This window comes from Crotalus tigris, unplaced genomic scaffold, assembly GCF_016545835.1.
Source record: "Crotalus tigris isolate CLP2741 ecotype Arizona unplaced genomic scaffold, ASM1654583v1 scf7180000019301.709862, whole genome shotgun sequence".
NCBI classification, from domain to species: domain Eukaryota; kingdom Metazoa; phylum Chordata; class Lepidosauria; order Squamata; family Viperidae; genus Crotalus; species Crotalus tigris.
The window spans coordinates 498,203-518,689 of NW_024097476.1; positions in this window are offsets into that span (position 1 = coordinate 498,203).

Consider the following 20,487-nt stretch of genomic DNA (forward strand, 5'->3'; position numbering starts at 1 on the left):
TGGAGTTTTGTTCTCTATTATATGTCTTCAATAGTCCAAAACGATTGTAAATGTGTACTAATTTTAAGTACTGCTTGCTTCTGGCATTCAGCAAGAGCTAAATAAATATTCCATTGAAAATCCTGAAAAGAAATTTCTTATAAATGGTTTTTTTTAATTCCATACAAGCAATTCATATTAGAGAAAGATCACATTACTATTTAAGGAAATTAATATGGCTTTTTAAGCAATGTATTATTTCTGCTAAAATTTAGGAAATGAACCTCAAAAATCCTTTCTTCTGATGTTAATTAATAGTACTCTTACTTATTCTCAGATAATTCTTTGCAAGAATAGCATTTAAAAAAACACAAATAATATGTGGCAAAAATAGTACCACAGTAGCTTTCAGTCACTCAGCAAAAATAATTAAACCCCTTTTAAAAAGTATAGTAACAATAACCAAATACACAAGAAAAACTGATAAACTAAATAAAAAGGGGCGTTGTCTTACCTGAACGCCTTTTCTCAGCATGATGATGGAGAATCCACGGGTGGGTTGTCTTAATCTATCTGCTCCAATTGGACTAAGTCTGAAATTGGTAACGCCCCCTCTGTGCCAAGTGCACCCCAGTTTTAGACTAAGGCGATACCCAGACTTTAGTCCGACGCGTCTGAACAAATGGGAACTAGGCCAACTGACCTAATGGGAGGGAGTGGATTCTCCATCAACATGCTGAGAAAAGGCGTTCAGGTAAGACAACGCCCCTTTCTCCAGAATGATTGGATGGAGAACCCACGGATGGGACATACCAAAGCCCTGTGTCCCTAGGGTGGGAAATTAGATTGGGCCTGGGTCCCATCCAATGTTAATGCGTGTTCTAGTACCTTGCGGCCGAATGAAGCCGTACAAGATGCGTATACATCCATCTTGTAGTGATGGACAAAGGAGGAGGGCGATGCCCATGTTGCTGCCCTACAAACTTCCTCTATGGACGCCTGGGTAGACCAGGCTGCTGTAGTGGCTGCGCCCCTGGTGGAATGGGCCGTGATATGGCTGGGAGCTTGAAGTGACTGAGTTTGGTATGCCAGAGAAATACAAGCTCTAATCCACCTGCCTATAGTGGGTGAGGAAACCTTTTGTCCTAACGACGATGGGTGAAATGACACAAACAGAGCCTCAGTCTTGTGGAAAGATGAGGTTCTCTGTATATAGCAATATAAGGCCCTGCGAACATCCAATCTGTTCCACTGAGCCTCTGTGTTATTAGATGGGTTCGGACAGAAGTCCGGCAACACTATGTCCTGGGACCTATGATATAAGGAGTTGACCTTGGGCACAAAGGAGGGATCTAACCTGAGAGTAACCCTGTCCTTATGGAAAATACACAGGTCCTTTCTTACTGACAGGGCAGCCAGCTCAGAGATCCTTCTGGCTGAAGTTATAGCAACCAGAAATGCCACCTTCATTGATAATTGTTTGAGCAAACAAGTGTCAATAGGCTCAAAGGGTGGTGAGACGAGAGCCTGTAGAACCTGATGAAGGTCCCAGGAGGGATATCTATGTACCGTTGGTGGTCTGGCATTGTTAGCTCCCTTTAGGAAGGAGCGTATCATAGGGTGTTGTGTTAAGGGCTCCTTGCCATAGGAAATAACCGTGGCAAGTGCTGCTCCCTGCCTACGGATGGTACTTGTGGAAAGACCTTTGTCCAGACCATCCATCAGGAACTCCAGGATAACTGGCACTGCAGCCTGTAAGGGTTCAATATTGTGCGCTAAACACCAATTACAGAAGCTTTTCCACGTGGCATCATATATTCTATTCGTCGAGGGTCGCCTGGATTGCTGGATCATGGCTATGACCCTTGACGAATATGAGTCTAGGCCTAAGGCCTGCCTCTCAAATGCCAGACGGTTAACTGGAGCCATTGAGGGTCTGGATGATGTAACTCTCCCTGAATGAGGGAGATCCGATTGGCTGGAATCCTCCATGGAGTGGATGCGGAGAGCTCCATCAGGTCGGCGAACCAAGGTCGTCTCGGCCAATGTGGGGCGACCAGGAGAACCTCTGCTTGTTCGCGAAGGATCTTCCTGATCGTGGCAGGTAGGAGAGGTAGTGGAGGAAAGGCATAGAGCAGTTCCCTGGGCCAGGGACTGTGGAGTGCATCTGTTCCTTCCGCTGATGGGGACGGGAACCTGGAAAGGAATCTGGGAAGCTGTGAGTTGGCTGGGGAGGCAAACAGATCTAGGGTTGGGGAACCAAACCTGTCCATGATCTCTCTGAAGATCTCCGGATTCAGCTGCCATTTGGAATGGTCCACGGTGGCTCTGCTCAGTGAGTCCGCCTGCTGGTTGGCCACTCCGGATATGTGCTCCACCCTGATGGAGGCAAGATTCAGTTCCGCCCAAGACCCCAACTATCTGGCCTCCTGCATGAGAGGCTTGGACCTCGTTCCCCCCTGTCTGTTGATATGGGCCTTGGCTGTGATGTTGTCGGTTAAGACCAGGACGTGCTGGCCCTGTACTAAGCTGCTGAATCTCTCTAGGGCCATGTGTATGGCTCTTAGTTCCAGCCAGTTTATATTGTTCTTTAGATCCTGCCTGGACCATTGCCTTTGGGCCCAGTGTGTGTGGAGGTGTGCCCCCCACCCAAATAGGCTTGCGTCTGTGGTGATGGTGATCCTGTCTGGTTCTTTGAATTCTGCTCCCCGTGACAGTGCCGGAGAGTCCCACCAACGAAGGGAGTTCAACACCGTCTGTGGAACTCGGACCTTCTGGTGGGATGTGCTGGTATGAAGTCTCTGAAATGGAAGGAGAAGCCACTGTAATTCCCTGGCATGGAGACGTGCCCATGGCACAATTTGCACGCAGGACAACATCTTCCCTAGTAGCTGTGAAAGGGATGCCAATGTGACTACTCTGTCCCTTCGGATCCGACGTACAAGAGTCTGGATAGAGTTCTGTCGGTCCTGAGATAGGTAGACCGTGCAGTTGTCTGTGTCTATAACTGGAGGAGCCGAGTTGATGGTACAGTCTGACTTTTCTAGAAATTAACGGAAAACCCGTGCTCCTGAAAAACCTTGATGGCTAGGGCGAGGTCTGCTTGAGCACTTTGTAATGATGATGACTGAATTAGAATGTCATCTAAATAGCATTGAATTCTGATGGGAATTAGTCTAAGGTGGGCTGCAATCACTGCCAGTACCTTTGTAAATACTCTCGGTGCAGATGAGAGGCCAAATGGAAGGGCTCTGTACTGGTAGTGGCGTCGGGCATAACTAAATCTGAGGAATTTGCGGTGTCCAGGAAAAATGGGAATGTGCAAATATGCCTCAGTCAGGTCTATGGAGGTAAGAAAGTCACCTTGCCTGACGCTAGCCAGGATTGATTGAAGTGATTGCATCTTAAATTTCTTATACCTCAGGTAGAGGTTTAGACCTTTTAAGTTCAAGATCGCCCTCCAGCCCCCTGAAGCCTTGGAAATGACGAAGAGGTTTGAGTAAAACCCTCGCCCTTCTTGTTCTTGTGGAACTGGTTCAATTGCTTGTATTTGCAATAAATGAGCTATTGCTTCTGACATAAGTTCAGCTTTGGCCCTGTTTGTTGAAATAGGACAAGAGCGGAACCTGTCAGGTGGATGGGAACAAAACTCTAATCGCAGGCCTTTGGAGACGGTGTCTAACACCCATGCATCCATAGTAGTGGCCGCCCAAATGCTGGAATAGAGGGCCAGCCGGCCTCCTATGGGAGGTGAGGATGCAGGCTCACTTGCCTCGCTTGAAGGAGCGGCTCCCTGTGCCTCGAAAGGACCGCTTAGTCTGGAACTGTGATCTGCCTCTGTATGCTGAACGATCTTGTTGTCGTTCCTGCCTCTGAAAGGAGGGGCGAGAAGCCTGGGCCCAGTCCCAGGATGGCGCTGGCCGAAAGGGCTGCCTTCTGTAGTTACTCTGCGACAAGTTCCCCCAGCGCCTATCTCCCCTCCTTGATGTATTGACCAAGATCTTGCGTTTATCCTTACCTTCGGTTAGGTATGGCTCTAGCGCCTTACCAAAGAGTTGTCCACCTGTGTAAGGCTTGGAGGCCAGACGCCACTTGGCCTTGGTGTCTGCTCGCCAGTTTCTGAGCCAGAGGAGCCTTCGTGCTGAAATGTCTGCCGCGAGGGTCCGGGCAGTGTATCTGGCCGTGTGTAAGGAGGCATCGGCCAGATACTGGGACGTGGCCACCAACTTACCCAGATTCTGGTGGGCTCTGAGCTGGTCTGGAGGGATCATGTCCTGGAGCTCCCGTAACCACAGGACCGAAGCCCTGGCAAAGAAGGCCATGGAGGTTGCCGCCCTCGTTGCCCAGGCTGACGCTTGGTGGGCTCTGCATAGGGCAGACTCGATCTTCTTGTCCTCTGCTCTTACTGCCTCATTTATGTCCCCAGGAATATTGGACTTGGGAAACAATGAGTTCAAGGGCTCATCAATTTCGGGTATCTCCAAAAGGGAGGTCAGGGAAGGAGCGACATTGAACAATTGTCTTTCTACTGCACCAGGGTTCAAGGGGGATCCTAGGTTCTCCCATTGTTTCTGGACCATCTTTAGAAAAAGGGGAGGGCAGGGAATATGATTCTGTGAGACAGAGGGTTCAGTGTATATGGCATGGGGACCTTGGGATGTTGGTGGGGTCTCCTGTTGTTGGGTGAGGTTTGCAGTAGTACAGGCTTTGAGTAGCAGGGAATTAAAGAAGGAATGGTCAAAGAGACCAACAGGAGGGGTGGGCTCGGATGGGGCGATGCCCTCGTCATCAGACAAGATCAGGTCAGGTTGTTCAGCTCCTGTAGATTCCAGGTCCGATGTGGGGTCATCCATCCAGTCCGGAGATTGTGAGTGATGTGTGGTCTGGGGGGGTGGCTGTGGAGTGTTGGAGGCCATAAACTGAGCCACAGCCTGGGCTATCATGGACTGGAGCAAGTTTGGGTTCAGGGCCTGGTTCTCAGGGAGGCGAAGCCCTGCTGCAGTGGGTGTAAATGTGGCCTGGGGCCCTGAGGTGTCCTGACCAGTCATACCCCTCCCTGAGGCCACAGCTATGCTCGAATCTGACTCGGTAATTCCTCTGGGGGGAGACCAAGCCCCTGGGGCTGAGGCACTATGTGAAGAAAGGGGCTCAAAAATAGACCTCCCCCTCGTGCCTGCCAGATCTGGGGATACCGTTCTCGGTCCTTGGCCCCCTTCCTCCCTCTGTGGCTCCCTGCTTAGTCGGGCTCGCTTGGTGGTGCTCTTTCCACTTGCCTCTGATTGACGACTTCTCTTGGCCGGCTCGCTGCCTCTCTCTGCCATGACGGTTGCTCTGGTCTCAACCTTGGCAAAACGCCCCCTCAGCACTGTAGTTCACCAAGGGAGTCTACAGAGATAATTCAGCCCTAGAGGGGAAGGGCGGGGAACTGATGTGGGCACCCCGATCACTTAGGATCGATCAGGCCCTCCCCGGTCGAAGCTGCTCTCTTGAAGAGTTGGCCACCGATGATCGAATGCTGCCTTCAGAAGAAGGGTCCAGGCAACCTGGACTCCGGCCACACCCAAAAGGCCTCCGGTGGCTTTAGCCACGCACAAAATGGCCGCCGATGACTTCAGTAACAAACAAAATGGCCGCCGAGGCTTCAGCCCCACTCAAAATGGCCACCGAGGGCTTCAGCCACAAACAAAATGGCCACCGAGGCTTCAGCCCCACTCAAAATGGCCACCAGTGACTTTCGCCACTCCCAAAATGGCCGTCACTGGCCTCAACCACCTACAAAATGGCCGTCGGGCTGAGCCACACCCAAAATGGCTGCCGGAGACAATTCAAAATGGCGGCCGCCAATTTGGCGCCTTAAAAAAAGCCCAGAAAAAACGGCCGTTGGAAGGAGGCCTTGAGGCCCCGGGTCTAAGCTGCGACGAGCCCTCGTTCGGATGAATCGCCTGGGCTCCTAAGCAGCTGGTGGCATGCGATTAGGCCGGCTGGGAAAGATGTCGTCCAAGGCCTGACGGGCCCTCCCGGCTCCGAAAATTGCGTCGCGCCCAATTTCTCACCTGTTGCTGTCGGCTGGGACCGAGGGACCTGGGAAGGCTCCCTGCCGGCCTGACGAGGCTCGACGACGTTGCGGAGCCCTCAGTGCGATCAGCAGCTTGCTTTGCTGAAGTGCCGGTCGTCGAAGTATGCCAGATGCCTCTGACGATCAGCTGGCAGTCGGAGGATCGTCAGAGCAGCTCCGGATGAAAGCGAGTTAAATCGAAGGTTTGAACTGCTGTCCCTAACTGAGGAAACAAACAAGGGAAAAGCTTCCCCCCCCCAGGGGGAGAGGGTTGTGAGTCTGTCAGCCTAAATAGGCTTCAGACTGGTCTAATTGATCCTTTTTCCTAGATAATAATCGATTCTGAATCAATAATAAATAACAATTAATAATAATAATAGCCTGAGCTAAGTAATTAAATGGAATTTAACAGTCTTCTGCTCCAGGAGCGAAGACAAAACGCGTCTTAGAGCAAATAGGACTAAGTCTAAAACTGGGGTGCACTTGGCACAGAGGGGGCGTTACCAATTTCAGACTTAGTCCAATTGGAGCAGATAGATTAAGACAACCCATCCGTGGGTTCTCCATCCAATCATGCTGGAGAACATCAATTCATCCTTGACTTGAGATTTACTCCACATTTGTGAACATGTTGCTTTGGCTGCTATAATATCAAGCAATTGAAGAAAGATCATGGAGATGTTTCCAATAAACTCAGTAAGAGTCTGTACACTGTTTTTATATTGTAGGAGCCTATTGGCACAGTAGTTAGAAGGCAAACTCTGCCCACAGCCTGGAGTTTGATCCTGACAGGGGTCATGGTTGACTCAGCCTTCCCTCCTTCCGAAGTCAGTAAAATGAGGAGCCAGATTGTTGGGGGCAATATGCTGACATTGTAAAACACCATAGAGTGCTGTAAATGTACTGCTGTGGCAGCATATAAGTCTAAGTACTATTGCTATTGCATAGAAATGGGTGCTAATATAGTTTGATTCTGGACATTACTAAGCTTTCCTCTCAGGATATTCTGATAGGTTTAGCCAAGCCATTTGTTACTGTCAGTATATTTTTGTGCTAGAGGCAGTCAGAATCTGGCTCCTCATTACCTGAATCAAATCCTACCTCTCTGGAGCTACCACAAATATCTGTTGTTGATGGTTCTTCATGGTGTCCATCTGCCAGAACTACCTCTCCAGCTTTCCACTCAGAGAATTCAGATGTAACCTGAATACTTCTGGGCTGTCATTTAATTGTTTTTTTTAAACAAACAAACAAACAAACAAACAACCATAAATAGTGTTTGTAGTATTAATATTTTTTACAGCTCAAATGAACAGGTAATAGTAACTTTTAAAAAAATGACATTTGTAACATATTCAAATGTTACTATCTCAACAGCTACCTTACCTTATTTCTTCTAAATGGGGAACAACCCATAGTTGTGTCTATGCATGCATATGCACACACACACACACACACACACACAGACATACACACACACACACACACACCTTTGTATCTTCACTCCAGCATGTATATAATCTAACTGCAAATATACTCATGTTTGCTTAGTAATATTACATGTACAGCTAAATTGTTGAGCGTGCATACAAGCTCCATCACCAACTGTTTTCTGATCACCAGCCAGTTTTCCAGAGACATAACTGAATTCCACTGAAGTCAAAAGAACTCACTTAAAAAAAAGTGCACAAACAAGGAGCAAGGTACATTTGCAAGCTAAAACAACAATAACAGAAAGAAATGCTAAATGAATTATAACTACTTTGATTGAGACATGAATTTAAACATGCCAAATATTAATTACTGACTATGTATCCATGCTTATTTATATAAACACTTCATTTCAAAATAAAGAAAGTTCACCTGGCATTTCCTGGCACCAGAAATCTGATACCTGAGATGGAAGGTAGAGAGAAAGATCTATTTTGGAACAACTAATTTCTTTCAGTTACAAATTTAACCAGAACCAGAAAAAAAAAATAAGCCAAAATGCAATTTACCAAAAGATTTTTTTCTATATTTTAAATTAGGCCAATAGATTAAGTAAATAAAATTACAATTTTGATGCAGTTGGGGGATTTCCTCTTACACATCTGAAGAAGGTTTTACACACAGACACACAGAGAGAAACAAAATGATGTTTTTTTATAGTCCTGCCCATTATTCAACTCAGAATTATGTTGTGCCAAATGATTACATCAGGTCATGGAAAAGTACCTGATTGTATTTAGATATAATTTTTAAGTCATGGCTTGTTTAACTATTGTCTATTGAATAAAGCAAAACTGTCTATCCATATAATTTTGTGAACCATAAACCGGGGTGTACAAATAACCTTTGACTTCGTATATTTTTATTCATCTACTGGAAGAGATCAAACTGTTCGATGTGATCTGGTCTTCCATATCAAGATATATATATTAACATAGGGAATCTATATTTATTTTTGCAATATAGAGTTTGCATGCAAACTTGTAGATCACCTGATTAAAACTTAAAGGTCTGTATCAACTGTTTCAATCCAGTGCTTTTCCCCAATGCCATCATCCTTACCAATTTAAGCCATCTGCATTCCATGATAGTACACTGGATATCATGTTTATAGCTTATTTGGTATGACCCAACCAAACAGAGGTTTGATAAATATGTATTAGATAATTAATATTATGAAGCTGATTTTATAACAATTAACAACCCACTTCCCCAATCCTGCAGCTATTCTAAAAATTATACTTTAGCTGCACATTCTAATTGCATTGCAAACTAAAGCAGAAATAACTACTTCGTAAATGATAGACTGTGCTAATAATTACAAACAGAAATGAACTTACAAAATGAAAATACATTTTTAAGTTATATAATGTATTTCCCTGAAGGCAGCTCTCTTATTGTTCTCAATTTCTGTAACAGTCTTGGGCAAATTAAATAATATTTGCCTAAATTATTCCTGCTAAGAGTAACAACCATACTTTTTCACATTTTAAACTAATTATAACTTGTTCATCCCACTTTTTATCTGTTTATTCAGCATTAAAGTTAGTTCATTTATAGGTGTTGCTTTTAACAAATTTGGGATGTATTCTTACTATGAATGCATTATAAGAAAATACATATCACTCAAAGCACTTCTAAGTAGAAATCTTAGAGTATTTTAATAATTATCTAATACATTGAAAGTTACTAATTAGAAGACTTTGTTATTAACATTCAGAAATAAATTCTGATTTATCTTCTTTTTAAAAATGCTATTATAACACAGAAAATTGTAAGCCTTTATCCTTTAAAAATAAATCATTCAGAGGGATATGATTCAGTTCTTCATCTTTTAATCTTTATACCTTTTCTTGGCTACCTAATAACTAAATATCTGCAAAAACGGTACATTAACTCATGTGGATTCTTATGGATTTCTCCTTCATAAAATTAAGTGTTGTGAGAAGTGCTTTTTTAAAAAAAGACAAAAAATATTTCTTCCCTGTACTACATAGTAGCGATTTAACAGTCAATGTTCCTAGAGTTGATAATGACTTTTCTATTTAGAATAAAAAGAAAAATAAGTCTGTTGCATTTATGTTTCTTAAGCAAGAAAGACTGTAATTAAAATTGTAAAATATTGATAGGTCAAAGCATCTATTATGATGTCATTTTATCTGCTGAATTTAAATCTGCTGTTGCTGCTGTTATTTTAAAGTTTGTATGTATTCATATTTATGGTAGAATAATTTATTTTGAAAAATGTTTTAAACTCTTTACTTTCTAAGCAAATGAGCACTCATTTCTTTCTACGACCTAAGCCATCAGAATGTTACTCATCTGTACTTTGTTATTGTTTACATAATTCAATAGCACTGATGTTATCTTGTAAGTCTTAAAAATGTTAGAGAAGATAGAAAAGGTATACATTATATACTGTAGGTGATCCCAACTATATAAGTATAATTAATATTTTCTGACAAATGGAGTTCTAGCCAAGTCTTCTACTATTGTTCTTATTATTAGTATTGGTGATTGCATAGTCAGCCAGATGTTTAAACTGGATTTGATACGTTTATCAAGACCTTCCAAAGGATCTGGGATAGGCCTACATTGTACTTAATGGTATTAAAGACATCATCACAGGATATAACATGCATAAGTAAAGTTGTCTTTGGAACACGTCCACTATCCAGACATTTTACTGACAGTTGTTAAGTTTGAAGTGTTGTGTGGCAGGCACTTGTTTGTTTGAATTCTAAATTCCCAGAGACTTTAGTGTCTTCATTTTCTATTACTTTTGTTAATTTTATGGTTCCACAAAAACTTGCTTGCAAATGTTATTTCTTGCAGAAATGTTAATGCACTATTGTTATTTCTTTGTCATGCCATTGTTTGTGGTCAGTCTGTGCAACCAGGTAGTCTACTGCTTCTTCAGTTTCTTTGCAGAGATGGCATTTGATGTGGTCATCAGTCTTTACAAAAAAAATTATTATTTTCAACTTCCAGTTTGACATTGTAGTGATACAGACGCAAGAAGGCAGAGATCTAATTTCCGCGCCCAATTTCACCTGCTGGGGGCCCTAAAAGGGTCTAACGTTTCCCGAAGAGATGATTAAAAAAGGAGAGGTGCCTCGCTGATCATGGAGAGATGGCAGTCTTTCCATTCAATCCAAGGAAAGCCCTCCAAACTGGCAGGGAAAAGACTGGCTGCATTCCTGCGGCTAGCCTCCAGCTACTGACAACTGAAGAAACAAAAGCATTGTAAACAGCATGTTTGGAACTGGGTGAGAATATTGATCCTTTCTTTATTATTTTACAATTGAATTTTCTGGAAAAGGCTCCCAAGAAGCTAAAAACCTCCGAACGTGAGAAGGAAGGGGACGGTACCCCACCATTCCAGAAAAATGGAAGCAGCATTTTAATTTTTTTTATGGGGGACAGAAACACATAATACTGAAGTGGAAACAATATCAAGCTACAGCTTTGATAAATTTGAGAACTGAGATAACTGTTAAGATTTTCTCTTTGAAAAAATATTGGGGTGAGATATAAGAAATCAACCTTCTGTTTTGAGAATGGAAAATGGATATAGAATGGCATCTAGTGGTGGATTAGAGAATAGCACTACAGCTGCAAGGACTGATGCTGACCTGGCAAGAAGCATAGAAACATAGCTTCTTGACTGCTTAACAGAGAACAGCTGGCAACAGAGCAAAATATTTTGGCATACTTATTACCCTGACCTTTGTGGACTATAAATACCTACTGAGCTTTGACTTTTAATATTAAGAACTATTTGGAGAGAAAGAAAAATCTGACTTTTGGCTACATTAGGCTGGGAGAGAGCTTTGGATTGTTTTTAGAGTGGTTGAATATTTTGAACACTTTGAACATTGTGGATTGCAACTTGGCCTGACAGACAGTTTTTGGATGTTAGAGCAGAAGGACTATTATAAAACATTGCTTTTAGTGTTGGATAGTGTTCATATCTTGGAACCTATTGGATTATAAAGGCTGTACATAAAGACCAAAAAAACTAGATGAAACTTTGTTCTATTGCCATCAAGATTGGTAATATTAGATAAGACTTGTATTTGGAGATCACAAAAGTTCTGACAGAATATCTGGATGGGGGAAACAAAAGGGGGGACTCATACCTAGCCAAAACTGGTAGGAAAACATACCCAACACCTCCATTTGAAGCCCCCAGCCAGCTTTATCAAGAATCTGCAGGATTGATGCCTCAAGGAAAAATAAACACTTTTCAGTAGGAGATATATTCTATGTCACAATTAATTCAACAGACAATTGTTTCACATAAAGAAGACACAAAAATAAACTATGATGAAAATAAAAACAATTTAGTTAATATAAATAAGCAAATCTCTAATTTAAAACTACAACTATAAAGTTCCCAGACAACTACAAAGTATGAACAAACAACTCAGAAAACAGAAGATGAATCAGAAGAAATTGATCCAAAGACTGAAGATATAAAAAAAGGAAAATACAAATTGCCATAATAAAATCTTGCAAGACCCAACTATAATAATGAAATTGGAAAAGGCGCTTCACCCCCTAAGTCTGCAAAATACACTTGAGGACAAGAAAGAAGATTTTTAAAAATGAACTATAGAACTTTTAGGGAAAATGCCAGAAATTGGGAGACAAAAAATGAAAAGAGAAGCTGAGGGAAAAGGAAAGTGAGAGATGCTTAAGGAATATAAATGGGCAGAATTCCCCCTCAAAAATACCTTACATAAATTGTCTTCTTCATTCTAAGCAACTTTCACAAAAATAGAGAAAAATTATTTGGCAATTTAATTGCCTTGGCCTGAAAAGCTATTTGGCAAGGTAAGAAAGCTAGAGTTAGTCTTAAAAAACAGAAGGTTTGACTTACCAGAGGAGACATTATATGATTAAATATTTATTTGAATATGATTAAAAGCTATTAGATATAATTAGACTTTTATAATAAGAAAGATATGATTTATAATTAGAATAGCACCTTTTTTATATAGGAAATATGAAAATATGAGGATGGCTTGTATAAATGAAACTCTTAGCTACATAAATGTAATTAATCTTGAGAAAACCATAACTGACAAAGATATGCCAAATATTGATGGGAAATTAAACTTAAATAAGAACATGAAAAACAGGATATTAATTTAATAAGGAGATTTTAATTGCAAATACATTTGAAATTGGTTAGAAAAGAGGTTATAAACTGACATTATTGTTATTTGTATAACACTAGAAAATCTGATGAGGATATTTATATTCAATTTTGTATATATTAATAATGGCAAGAATTGTATTTGGGAAAATTAAAACAATTTGGGAAGAAAGGAGAATCAGGGAAAAAACACTGGATTGTGCAGTATTGAACAGATTTATATTGAAGAAGTTAATGTTAAATATGTGAACCCAGACAACGCATTGTTTACTAAGCACTAAAGATTGTAATAGTTAAAAATCAATAAAATATTTTTTTTAATATTATTTTCTACATATTCATCACTTTTTTATTCCTTTTCTTTTCTGCTTGTTTATATAAGATTAAATATTTGTTAACATTAGAATAAAATATTCTGAAATTATTTTTTTATTTTAATAAATGCAAGATAATAATTATACATAGATCTCAATATTTATACAAAAGTAAAACTTATAGTACTTACAATTGAATTACAGGTTGTTAAATTGATTTGTGGATGCACATTGATTAGCTCTGCTTCTCTGTTCTCTCTTCACTCATAATAAATATAATAAGCTATAATTTAAAGACAAATAATATAACCTAAACATATTATTTGAATTGTAATACTTGTCAACCAAAACAAATTTGGGGTACATGTTTGACTTCCTTTATTGTACTCTATAATTTTTGCTACCTTGCCCATATCAAAAAATATTATTTGATAGAGATGGTTATATGAGGGGAAAAAATTCACTCTTAATGTAACTACAGTATAAGTAGAATTTTGTTTTGGCAAAGTAGAAAGACAAATGTACTGAAAAACTACTTACATCATCAACTGCTTCACTACCAAAGTAATAACCCAACTTCCCACAAGAGAAGCTGTGTAAGAATACTATTCAGATGAGGACAAACAAACTGAATAGCAGAAAAGGAAATAGAACCTTTAAACATGTTCCAACAAAATGGATATCCATGCAACTTCATCAAAAAGTGCCTGACCATTCAACCCAATATAGCACAACCAACACAAGTTGTAAAAATAATAACACTACCATGCATCAGAAACATCTCAGAAATCACCAACAGACTATTATAACCAGATGGAATCAGCATAGCACATAAACCAACTAACCCCCCCCCCAGAATATCCTACATAAACCGAAAGACTCAGCAGCCCTAGAAGAAAAAAAAACAGAAGTCATTTACAACATACAGTATAAAGACTGCAACAGTCACTACATAGGACAAATGGGTAGAACACTAACAGAACACATCCATCAATGCCAACTACCAGTTAGAAAACATGATGAAAACACTTTAATGTCACAACATATGGACAGATTTAATAATAGTTTCAACTGGGAAACCATCCTTGAATAACCCAAGTCCAAAAGTACAAGAGAATTCCTGGAAACCTGGCCCTCTGACAAATTGACCATCACCAGAGACAGACATTTCCCGTTCGTGATTCTGTCTGTCACGGGCAGTTGCTGTTTGCTGCTTCCTTCTAGTTCCTCCAACCATCCCTCCGAGCCACGTTCCAATCCTCCTATTCTCTCGGATTGTAGCCCCCGTGTGTCATCCCGTCCTGCACCACTCTCCCTCCTATTCCTTTCCATCACTCCCTTGGAGTTGATCATCACTTTCCTCCCTATATTCTTGGGAGGAATTGTTCCCGAGTGTGTGCATGTCAGTAAGGCATTGCCTAGCTCGTAACCGGTCAGTCCGTTGCTCACTCCATTTGGGGCTCCATCCTCATCCTTCATCGGAGTATCTCTCAGGCACGCTCCGTTCGTAGTCTTCTGTCCTCCCAAGGAATCAATCATCATGGAGCTATTCCCCTCCCTCTCACAACCCAGCCCAACTAAGGTAACGAGAGTGTCTGTTTCACTCCCCGGGGGGTGAATCATTCTCCCCGGCATGTGCAATTGTAGTCCGAGTGTTCTATCGTATGCTGTATTTCCTATTCCCCCCCCCCACAGTTGTTATCTCCGTTCGTATTTCTCCTATTGAACCGATGGGGGGGGGGCTCGCTCTCTCTTTCCTGCTGCAATTCAGTTGTCAAAACACCTCCACTCGCTCTGTTTGTCAGGAAGTTATTCCATAGTTGGCAGTCGGGTTTCTGGTGGCTGCTTGTCATTTGTGGGGGATTTTTCAGAGTCCTACCGTCTTGATCTGAAGCCAAGGGAATGTCCATTTGATCGTGTTGTGTGTGTGTGTGTGTGGGGGTGTCCTATTCTTCTCCCACACATGTGAACGATGCCTAGATCTTTTCCGGCGGTTCAAGCGACGGTTCATGTGTCATGTTTGTAAGGTCCATTGTGCCGGGCACATGTCTATATGTGAAATTTTCCCCAAAAAACCAGGCCTCCTTTAATAGGCGGCTCCCCTTTATGGCATCACAGGCCAAGATTTGTGTGTGGTCAAAATCAAAGTTATGGCCACTTTCGGCCATATGTGACCAGATCTGCGAGTATTGCTCGCCCCTCTTGATTGCCAACTTATGTTCATGTAGGTGGGTCTTCATCCTTTTTGATGTTTCCCCTACATAATTACTGTGGCAACCCATGCAATCAATTTTATAAACCACCACAGACCTTTCTTTGGAAGCTCTTTGGACTTCAAGTTTTTCATAGGTCCTGGTCAGATGGTGGATTTCCTCCCCATAGAGGTTCGATATTGCACCTGTCATTGCAAACCTCTACATGGAACACTTTGAAACCCAAGCTCTAGAAAAATCTGAACACAAACCCAAACTCTGGCTCAGATACGTAGATCACACCTTCATAATCTGGCCACATGGGAAAGAAAAACTGGACAACTTCCTCATACACCTCAACAGCCTACACCCCAGAATACAGTTCACCATGGAAACAGAAGCTAATAACCAACTTCTCTTCCTAGATGTCTTAGTCTACAAGAAAGCCAATGGCTCCCTAGGATACACTATCTACCAGAAGAAAACACACACAAACTGCTATCTGCATGCTCTCTCACACCACCACCCAGCACAGATCAACTCCGTAGCCAAGACACTCATCTTTAGAACAAAACGCTTAGCTGATGAACAACACCTAAAAACTGAACTACACACTCTCACTAATGTACTTACATCCAATGGATTCCAACGAAAGATTACCAAACTAATCCAAAAAGAAACCCCCACTAAAACCCAAGACAGAGAACAAGAAAATGGCAAAGCCCTCCTCCCTTACATAAAAGGCACCACAGACAGAATCAGTAAGATTCTCCACAAACACAACATTAAGACAGCATTCTGCCCAAACAGAAAAATATCCACCATCCTAAGAAACCCCAAAGATAAAATTGAATTAGAAAATCAAGGAGTATACGAAATCCCATGCACCACTTGTCCCACCACATACATCGGACAAACCAACAGAAGAATAAGTGCATGCATTGAAGAACATAAGAACTCAGTCAAAAAAGAGAAACCAACTTCTTCCCTGGTCCAACACCTAAAAATCACAGGACATGAAATTGACTTTAAAAAGACCAGAACTATTGCCAAAACTGAACATTTTAATAACAGAATAATCAGAGAAGCCATCGAGATAGAAAAACGCCCACACAGCATGAACAAACGAGATGATACCTCCCGCCTACCAGCCATTTGGAAACCCGCCCTGATTGACAAACGACTCCCTAACACAAAAAATGACACCAGACCCACACTCACAAAAACCACACAGGATGTCACCACCACACATCCACCAAAAAAGCAAACCCAAACCCACACCGATGATGAGGCATGACCACAAACCAGAAGCCAGACCACAGCTGCATCATTAGCAACTTTAAACCCCTCCAATCCATACATGAAGCAAACTTACACCCACCATGAAGATGAGGCACGACCACGAACGCGAAGCCAAAAATTAGCTATGCAGCTCACCATTTTAAACCCCCCGGCAACTCAGGTTAACCTGAGCACAACAAAGCCCCCACCCAAACAGAACATTCCCCCAGCCAATCAGAGCACAGCCAACCCCCCATCCAATCAGAGCACAGCCAATCCCCCAGCCAATCAGAGCACAGCCAAGCTCCTAACCAATCAGAACACACCTCCATCCAATCAGAACACAGCCAAGCTCTCATCCAATCAGTTCATACCCCCACTGGCAGTTAAAAGGAGGAAACAGCTACAACCACACATTGCTCCTAGAAGCACGAAGCCGAAAGCAGCAGCCTGAAGATGACGAATGAGACTTCGTTGAAACGTCGCCAAGACACTTCCAATTTTACGTGGGAGAAAACCCGAGTAACCAAAGACCTACATACAAACACCCGCCAAAACCTCAGAAAACACACACACACACACACACACACAGTAAAATAAATAAATAATGATCACCAAGAGAATAAATGAAAAAACATTTAATAAAACCTAGCTTTCATTGGAAGCTTCCGACATCATCAGGGTTAAAAGCAGTCATTGGGAAGAAGCTTATATATGATCGCTAGATGCCTGCATCTGGCTTCTGGACCGCGTCACTGGTCCCATATGATCAAATTGCATTCTAAGGGATCTGGGCCAAATGGAGAGAATGCTTACCAAAAGAGGACTGGATGACAAAGTACCGTTGATAGGGCAGCGACAAGTAACATCTCGGGTGAATGTGAGGAAAGAGATGTCAAACTGAACGATGGGCAAGCAAGGACTACTCTTGTAGGAAGAGACAGTAGGGTGGATGGTGTAGAACGAAGGGAGACACCCGAGTTGCATTCGCAAGGGGCGAGGAGGATCGACTGGAGCTTAATTGGGATGTGTGGTGAGACTAGGAGAGAACTGAACTGTCCGCACCCCAGGACCCCTAGCAAAGAGAACTACGCACAAGGGAGCGGGGAAATAGAGACAGCTACCACCCAGAAGGGATGGGGGAGGGCCCCACTCAGCCCCAGAATTAATGATGGAGGAGTGCACAGTAGCGCACAGAATAGAAACAGGAAAGGGCCGTGTGCTGATGTAACGGATACACTTAGAGTGCAATTTGATCAGCTGGGACCAGTGAACAAACGAGATGATACCTCTCGCCTACCAGCCATTTGGAAACCCGCCCTTATTGACAAACGACTCCCTAACACAAAGAATGACACCAGACCCACACTCACTAAAACCATACAGGATGTCACCACCACACATCCACGCAAAAAGCAAACCCAAAGCCACACCGATGATGAGGCACGACCACAAACCAGAAGCCAGACCACAGCTGCATCATTAGCCACTTTAAACCCCTCCAATCCATACATGAAGCAAACTGACACCCACCATGAAGATGAGGCACAACCACGAACACAAAGCCAAAAAATAGCAAGGCAGCCCACCATCTTAAACTCCCCTGCAACTCAGACTAACCTGAGAACAACAAAGCCCCCACCCAAACAGAACACTCCCCCATCCAATCAGAGCACAGCCAACTCCCCATCCAATCAGAGCACAGCCAATTCCAAGTTCTTGGAAGCAAGAACTTGGAATTCCAAGTTCTTGGAAGCAAGAACTTGGAATTTGCAAATAAAAATTCAGATTTGACAACAAAGTCCAACAGCATTGAATTGAGATCTTTTTCAAATTCTTTCATCTGAAATAAATTTTATGACAGGATATAAAAGAACTCTTAAATTATAAAGACATAATTCCCCATGTAAATAAAGGGGTGTTCCCCCCCCTCTCTTGAATGTGTATTATGTAACAAATTCAGGTGTGCTACAACATAAGACCTTTCATGTTACATGTTGAAATACAAGCTATGTCCTCTTATCAAATATTTTAAAAAGGGATTTATTCATAAATTACTTCTAGGCAAGAATTCAGTCTTACTATTACTATTGTTGTTATTTTCTTATCTTTTGTAAGTTGTTCAGAGTCACTGAGACTGAGTGGGTGGCCATATAAGATTTCTAAATGAATAAATGAGAAACTGTAACAGGTTAGAAAACCAGCAGACTTATTGATTAATTGTGCCAGTCTTTTGGCAGATAATACTGGAGTCTCTGTCTCTTCTCTCTGTGTCTAATTTAAACAAGCGTCTCTCAGACATAGACAGATTATTTAACTATACCACTTCATCAACAATACTATATTATAATTATAAACATCTGTTAATTTTAATAGCTCTCAATATTATAATAATAAAGACAGAAGAAATGAGGAAAGTAAGATTTGAGAATTTCTAACTAGTAGGTAAGTCACATACCTATTTCTCACCTTCAGGAAATATTCAGGACCTTAAAAGCCAGTATGAATCATGCATAAGACAATTTAAAGATAGACTGAATTTTATTAGTAGAACTGTAGGCTTTAAAACTCAAATTTATTTTGCTTCTACCAACAGTGCCTCACCAAAGTAGAGCTCAAGCATGAAAATCTCAGTGGAACTAGTCAAAAGTAGTAAATTGCCATAAAAGTCTCCTCTAAGTCAGGGGTCTCCAACCCCCAGTCCGTGGATCAGTACCGGGCTGTGGCATGCCGGCAACCAGTCCACACAAACAAGCAAAGCCCCATCTGTGGGATGCAGGCAGAACACAAAACCATGCACACTCTGGGCCGGGGGAAAACCACTCTCCACAGAACTGGTCCCTGGGGATCTCTGCTCTAAGTAGTCTGATTAGAAATGACTTCTTTTCCAGTTAAGATGATGTTCACCATCCTTTTTAAATTTCATGGCATAATCATTTACTTTGTGACATTCTAATATTGGTTTCCTTGCCAATAATACTATAACTTCTTTTCATTGCCTATTAGAGAAAAGAATTACACCAAGCTATGATCAAAGATCACATTAAAAACAAGAAAATATTCTCTAAACATGATTACTTCTGTGTGTCTTAGGAGACTGGAACAAATGAAGAAGGAACTCTTTAGGGTAAATCTTTATAAATGTATTTATAAATACTTTATAAAAGTATTCCAGGTGTGGTCTTACTAGGGTTTTATAAAGCAGTAATAATACTTGACGTGATATTGATTCAATGCCTCTGTTTATACAACACAGGATTATATTAGCTGTTTTGGTTGCTGCTGCACACTGCTGGCTCATAGTCAAGTAATTGTTCACTAGGACTCCAAGATCCCTCCCACAATTACTGTTTTTAAGCCAGGTCTCACCCAAATCTGTATTTGTGCCTTTAGTTTTTCCTGCCTAAATGTAAGACTTTGCTTTTCTCCACATTGAAACTCATTTTGTTGGATAGGGCCCATTGTTCAAGTTGGTCAAGATCTTTTTGGATCCTGAGTTTGTCTTCTGGGGTGTTGGTTATTCCTGCCAGTTTGGTGTCATCTGCAAATTTGATTAATTCTCCTTCAATTCCCTCATCTAAGTTATTGATGAAGATATTAAAGAGTACTGGGTCTAACATGGAACCTTGTGCTACCCCACTGCTTACTTCTCTCCATGTGGATGTAGTACCATTGAGGACTACTCATTGAGTAGAGTTTGTTAGCCAGCTACAGATCAATCTGATGTTGTTGTTGTCTATTCCAACTTTTCCTAGTTTACCAAGGAGTAGGTTGTGGTTACCTTGTCAAATGCCTTACTGAAATCTAAGTATACTACATCCACTGCATTTCACTGGTCTACTAGTTTAGTCACTTTATCAAAGAATTAGATGAGATTGGTTTGGCATGATCTGTTTTTAACAAACCCATGCTGGCTACTAGTTTATAATTTTGTTTGCTTCTAGTTGTTCGCAGATCTTTTTTTATTATTATCTTTTCTAGGATCTTCCCAGGTATTGATATTAAACTGAT